Below are 7456 nucleotides of genomic sequence, written 5' to 3' on the forward strand. Positions count from 1 at the left end.
ACCCCTGTGTCGAAGTCTGACTTTCTGTAGACTGCAGTAAAGAACTTGTGATGTAGGAAGCCACACCCAGAGCACATTACCTGTGAATGCTGTCCATACGCAGTTTGGCATCTCAGTTGCAGAACAACTGGACAGGGAAGGTAAAAACTTTTGTCTAGAGCAGCTAAAAGAGAGGAATTGATACACACTAAAGCAAAAATAGCATGTCGGAGGGGGAGGGGATGATAGGAAGTCCAGTTTTGACTATGATAAATGAGAAATAGAAATGACTCCCATTTGGATATGGGGGAAGACAGAGTCAGAGAGAGAGACAGATGGACAGACAGACAGATAGAGACAGAGAGACAGACAGAGAGAGAAACAGACACAAACAGAGAGAGAGAGGAGGGAAGAGGAGAAAGAAACAGACCAGAGATGCGACCCGAAAATAAGACCACTTAGATCTTGCTCCTTAGATGCAGACCTGAAATGGAGTTTCTTTGTGCAGGTGACTTTTTGAGGAGTCAATTTCAGGGGAAAACTGTAGGCAGGTGCGAGATATAGTCCGGGGCAGAAGAGTAAACTGTGTGTGTAATGGTTTCATAATTAATATAGACTCTTGTTGATGCCATAGACTCACCCAAAGCAAACAAGCTGGGCTATTATCAGCCTGGATCAGACAGTCATTAACCAACAAGAAAGGGATGAAACAGTCTCCTAGACTTCTTCGGGGCCAACAGATCCCTTCAGCCAAACAGTACCATCCTTGGGAGCAGACATGGCCACGAACACATCAGTTCTGGAGTGCGTAGAAAGGGAAGGTGTCCCGAGAGTCCGCCCCTTGCACCTCTGAGATTTCCCTGATTGGCTCACATTAGGTTTACTCCATCTGTTCATGGTTCTCCCAGAATTCTTTTTTTTTCCCAGAATTCTTTTTTTTTTTTCCTCCAAATTCCTAGGTTAATAAGGACTTGTTTGTTTTGAGAAAGAAGATCCTAAACATCAGGCATTCACAAAAAATAACACACAGTATCAACTTTAGAAAACAAAGGCTATTACACTAATTTTTCTAGAGGATGCATTTGACATGCTCTCATTCACAAACATACAATGTTACATTTGTGTTTAACAGCCCCGCAAAGTACTTGATGTGGGTGATACACCTAACTGTTAAGTCAAACAAAGCTGCTTTCAGATGCTCACTAAATGAGGTTGCCTTTGCAGGTAGGGAAGCAACTACTGAAATCATGTATAAATGGAAATAACTATACTGCCTGCATCATGAGAGACTATTGTGGAGACAGCTGATAAAAACCATACAACCTTTTTATTGTTAAATCATAAAGAGGTATCAAAATTAAAAAGCAAAAATTACAGGAGAAGATTCAACAAAACTACTAGGAGCATCAAAGGAAGTGAAAATGCTACCAGGCGCAGGGCAATAACGAACATGGTAGGACACAGGGAGAACAGTGAGCATGTGCTGAAGATACCAGGGGAGAGGATCTGGTGAAATTTTGATCTTAGACAAGCACCTAGATAAAGAAATAATGGGACAAGACTTCTAAGCCAAACTATGTGCTTAAGAGTCATCCTCGCCATTGGCACTGTCTGTGTCAACCTCTCCTTCCTCAGCCTCTTTTTCATCATCCTTGATCAACTCCAGCTGGTCCTCCGCCCAGTCTTCATTTTCATCATCATCCAGTAGATCCCCCTCCTCAGCAGAGTCATCCGCAGCACCCTTAGATTCCATCTTCACATTAGTCTCATCTTTCCTTTGGGAGGTGGTGGTCTGCTCCTCTTCGGTCTTGTCGTCCTTCATCTCCACTGCTTGTTTGCTCTGTTCCTTTTCAATTTCCTCTAGGCTTTCCAGTAAAGAATCCACTTTTTGTTTGATCTAGGTCAAGTCCTTCTTAATGGCCTGAAGATCATCACCTTTCAACTTTCCAGACTTGGATGAAGATCCACGCTGGCCGCTTTTGGAATTGAAGCCACTTTTGCCTCTTCAGGAGGTGTTTCCTGATACACACTGGTGTTTCAAGGGCACTACAGCCCGAGCAATAGGAGGAAGAGGAGGAACACGTGCTGGGTAACTGTACATCCTGTCATAACAATCACGTTGAAAGTCATAGTCCGAGTCAAAAAAGGAGCTGAGTAGAGGGGACGGAGAAGGGTGTTCTGGTACTGACCTGTACATCTCCCCTGCAGATCATTTTATACCTGCTTTTCCTCTGTTCACTTTTGGCTCTGCAGCCAGATTAATATCTAAAACCTGGCCAGCAATCGTTCTGCCATCCTCTTCAGCTACAGCAGCCCAGACTTTTCTCTCATTAACATACTGGACAAAGGCAAAGCCCTTATGAACGGAGCAACCCACAATTTTGCCATACTTGGAGAAGATGGCCTCCGTCAGACTTCTTCACCACCAGCGTGTTCAGATTCCCAATGAACACACAGGAATTCATGGAGCGAGGATCTGTCTTGTTGGTAACGTTGCTAGCCGTTGTGTTTGAAGATAAAGTTGCTTACAGTGACAAAAACTGTAGCTGAAGATCAAAAAAATCTCACAGGAGAGAGATGAGAGAAGAGATTCGATTCCGAATCCCCTGCTCCCAGGTTCTACATGGAGTTGACTGCTGCTCGAGGTCAGCAACGCGGCAGCGACCGCTCAGTCTCCGTCTCTTCCCAAAATTTCTTCCGGAATTCTGATTGGCTGTGATTCCTGGAGAAATTTACAAGGAGTGTTTCATGAAGCAAGCTGCATAGACCCTTCCCTGCTACAGCTGCTGGCGAGCCCAAAGCTACATTACACACCACTAGGCTCTTCATCATTCACTCCAGTTCTGTTTAACATTCAGCTAACACTGAACGCTGGTTAGTTCAATAGCTTTTCTAAGAAGGGTCCCAGGCCCTGATGCCTGAGAGATGTAAATCCTGATGGCCAGGCTCCTATAAGCAGTGTGAACTCTTCTTGCCCCTTTAGAGGTGGTCTGCCCATGAGCATGCCAAGAGATGACCCAGCAGTCACAAGAGCGCTTCGCCTATTCCTCTCCACCCCGATTTCCTTGGGAGGGTCATGATCAATCCCTCCTACAGGATTTCAACTCCTTTCCTTGCCTCCTGGTCTTCTGAGACTGGAACATAGAATGACAGCTGTGATATTGCTAGGACTTTTATTGTATTCCTTTCTGCCAGTGCTCCTGGCTCTGTCGACCAACGTCAGTGTGCCCGCAGAGCCTAAACCCAATGGCTGGGAAGCACAGATCGCCCAGGTGGGTTCCCAGACAATGTGGTGAGCAGGGTACTTGGACTTCCACCCCTCTCTTCCTGACCTGTGATCCCTGGTGCTAAACACACTGCCTAAAGTACCAGCCTCAGCAGATTCCACATGGGTAAAGCAGCAACACACCCTAACAAAAGCTCGCCTCAAAGTGGGTGGCACAGCTGCATGTTGAAAAAGTCACTTAAGGGCTCTCTGGCTGGTAGCCTCCAAGTGATAAGGGTGGTGCCTCTACCTGCAGGAGGATGGAGCAGAGAGAAAACGATGAGTGGACTGCCTGGAATATTCAGCCAAGGATACCCGTAGAAGACCAGAAAACATCTATGGCTGTAGTTGCAAAAAAAAAAAAAAAAAAAAAAGAAGTCTCTCCTCACCTGGGACTTTAAGCCTGAGATTTCTGAAAGACAAACCATGATGCCATGGTGTGGGTGGCTATGTCACAATGTCACATCAACTGACAAGCTGGAAAGGGCTCTTGAGAAAATCAGGGCTTTACTCAGGAAGAAATGGAGCATTAAAAAACTGTGATGCTGACAAATGGGCAGATCCCAATAAAGCTAGAACCATAAGCCCTGAATTCTGTCACAGCTTTACTAACAGAAGCCATTCTCCTTCCCTTGTTTGAGACTGGTCACTTCTTGTCCCCAGAACCCGTGAAAAGAATGCCATCCAGGCACCTCCTTCTAAGACACTGCTGACCCTGCTAATCACCTCTCTCCACCCCTTGTGCTGCCTTTGGACACGTAACCTACCTCAAGTCCCAGCAGGCCCAAGAGGGAGAGGCACCACCTGTGACCCAGGAAGAGGTGTGTTACGCCCCACAATGTCAGGGAGGATTGCAGAATCAAAGCGTGTGTACACTAGCACGTTTGATATTGGTATAGTGCTGTCTTACACACTCACGGGCAATATTTCCCCTTCTTTGGCCAAGGCAAAAGAGCATGTATTCAAACTTCAGAGATTTTTCCCAAAGGGATAGTTCAAAAATGATATTTCAGCATTGCTTGTAATTTGCATTTCCCTTGTTGTGAGTTAGTCTTGTTTCTTCTGTTTAAGAAGCGCCATGTATTTTTCTATAAATCACATATTCCTGCTCTTTTCCTTTTCTTTCTTTCAGTCTTGTTGATTTTTTTCCTATTGTTTTTAAGATCGCTTTATACAATAAAGATTAAATTGTTGTTATAAGAGGGATTACATGTGTTTGCTTTCCTGCCTGGGTTTGGTTTTGTCTTATTTTTGTTTTCATTTTTTGTATTTGTGGTGCAGAACCTTTCAACCACCAACTAGTTGAAGGGGTTAAAATATTTTCTGTGCTTTCAAAAATGGTTTTGAAAGAATCCACATCCTTCCATTTTTCCTAACAATTGTGCTTTGTTTCTAATGTTAAAATATTTCATACATATATGGTTTTTCCTAGCTCATGATTTGAGGCATGGTGACATTTTTTCAGATAGCTGCTCTGCTGTCTCAATATCATCGGCTGTATCTTCCTCTCACTTGAAATATTACTTTTATTTACACTGAATTTATACTACCTTACCATTTGTATATGGTGTACTGTTTAGATTATCTATTCAGACTATAAATTCACATACACTATAAAATTATTAAGGTTCTCTGGTCTGGTGGCACATGTGTATGATCCTAGCTACTCAAGAGGCTGTGTAAGGAGGGTCACAAGTTCAAGGCCAATATGAACAATTTGGTGAGATCCTGTCTCAAAATACAGGACTAGAAAAGGGCTGGCAGGTCACGATGGTACATGCTTATATTTGCAGCTCTTGGGAGACTGAGGCAGGAGGCCAGCCTGAGTTACATAGTGAGTTCAGTCAAGGATGGTTTGAACTACTTATATAGTAAGACCTTGCCTCAAAACAATTTATACAAAATAAAAATAAAAAGGATGGAATGTGTAGCAGGCATATGCAGCAGTGCACCCCTGGGATCAGCTTCCAGTATTGCAGAAAAATGAAGCCCATTCTATATCTTAATATTTGATAGAGCTTCACCTACCTTCATTGTTTCTTTTCTTCATTCAGTTTCCCGGGCAGCTGGGCATGGTGGAGTATACCTGTGCTGAGCACACCTCAGCCCTCAAGAGGCTGAGGCAGGAGGATTGCCAAGAGTTTAAGGCCAGCCTGCATTACACAGTAAGACTCTATCTCAAAACAAACAAGGTCTGGGGAGATAGCTTGGTGGTCTAAGCGCCTGCCTGACAAGTGCAAGGATCAGAGTTTGAACCCTAGTGCCACATGCTGAGATGGCCCTGGAACCCCGGGCACACCATGCTAGCCGCCAAAACCTGGCATGGTGACATGCACCTGTAATCCCAACACTGTGGAGGCTGAGACAGGAGGATCAGTATGAGTCTGAGCTGTGTAGCAAGACCCTGAACCAAATAAATAAATAAAATATTTCTTTAAAAACTTCCAGGACAGGGGCTGGAGAGATGGCTCAGTGGTCTAAAGCACCTACTTAGAACAAGCTTGGCAAAGCATTGGGGACCACGGTTCAATCCCCCAGCACCACATGCCAGCCAGCCCGGCCCCCTGGTGGGCTGAGCTGGCCACACACACACACACCACACACTCTCTCTCTCTCTTTCTCTCTCTCTCTCTCTCTCTCAAATAAAAAAAATTAAAAAAAAAAAAAAAAAACTTCCAGGACAACCTTGAGAGTTATTTATTGGTGAAATTGAAAAAAAAAAATAGTGAATGTTTAGGTTTTAGAACATTGTTATGATCAGGGCTGACCGAATAGCTCAGCGGATTAAAGCACCTGCAAGCAGGTACAGGGGTCAGGGGCTCAATCCCCGGGCCTGCCATGCAATCCCAGCTCTTGGGAGGCTGTAAACAGGCAGATCACTAAGAGTCTGATCTAGTAGTGAGACCCGAATACCCTGTAGACGCTTCCCTAAAATATAGAAAGAAAGAAAATTGTTATGATAAAGGACCTTAATTTCAGCTACTCTCATGTCACTGCTCCTGCCGCTCTCTGGGGCAGTTCTGGAAGTCCCGTTTCCTGAGTGTGGCTGGGTGCACCACTGTGCTCTCCTCAGTGCCCTGAATAGACTCAGAACATTTACTTTGGGAAGAGCCAGAATTTGCACAGTGCCAGACTCAGCAAATGAAGAGGAAGACACACTGTATAGATTTTATTTGACAGAAACTGCATTAAATATTTAGAATTGATTCAGAACTGCTTCAGAAAAAGGAAAGAACAATAGAACAAGTCCACCGGAAGCAAGGGAGAGTGTTTCGATAGGAATGAATGACAATTTTTCTTATACTATACTAATTTCTAAAATGTTTTTAAACATTCACAGTTTTTGTTACAACTCATTGATATACATTCATGTTGCTGAATATTTATACTACTAAGCATTTGAGGAAAAACAAGTATTAAAATTTTTTCAACATTCAGTGGAAAGGAGTATACGAATTGAAAAGGATTATGGGTCCTTAAGATTTATGACTATGATAAATTATATTAATGAGATTCCTAATATTGAATGATCCTTAAATTCCTAGACTAAATTGCACTGGACAATGATACAGTGCTCAATGTGCTGCTGGGTTGTATTTTCTAATGTTTTTAATGAGAATTTTGTGTGTGTAGGCAAGATTGGGTTATAGTTCACTATGTTATATATTTTTTTTATCTCAGTTTTTCTGACTCTTCCACTGACACTTGTGAAGTAGTTAGGTGTTCTGGGGGTGGTCAGAAATTATCATGTAATAATAATGCTAATTTATTTAAATATGCTGCTTTGTCTAGCAAGCATAAAGTCTTCTGCTTTTACTCTTTCTTCTTAAATATTCTTAATAAAAAAAACAAAAACAAAAAAACAAAAACCTTGGGGCTGAGGAGATGGCTTAGTAGAATAAGTGCTTGCCTGGTAAGTGCAAGGACCTGAGTTCAATACCTGGTTCCACAAAAAAAAAACAAAAAAACAAGTTTTTATATTTTCTGTAACTTTTGTCTTATAATTATACTTACTATGCTATTTAGCATGTAGGTATTCATACTAGTCTTTCTTAATTTTCCTTTTCTTATTAATATTAAAAATTGGGGGGCTGGTGAGATGGCTCAGTGGTCTAAAGCATTACTTAGAACAAGCTTAGCAAAGCACAGGGACCGCAGTTCAATCCCCCAGCACCACATGCCAGCCAGCCCCGCCCCCTGGTGGGCTGAGCT

The 7456-nt window shown here is 42.9% G+C and overlaps 1 pseudogene; it reads right to left on the bottom strand.

The window, feature by feature from the left end:
• Positions 1-1482: 1482 nt before the first annotated feature.
• Positions 1483-7456, bottom strand: part of LOC101570914 — a 23533-nt pseudogene continuing 17559 nt past the window's right edge.

This window comes from Octodon degus, unplaced genomic scaffold, assembly GCF_000260255.1.
Source record: "Octodon degus isolate 3935 unplaced genomic scaffold, OctDeg1.0 scaffold00027, whole genome shotgun sequence".
Classification (NCBI taxonomy): Eukaryota; Metazoa; Chordata; class Mammalia; order Rodentia; family Octodontidae; genus Octodon; species Octodon degus.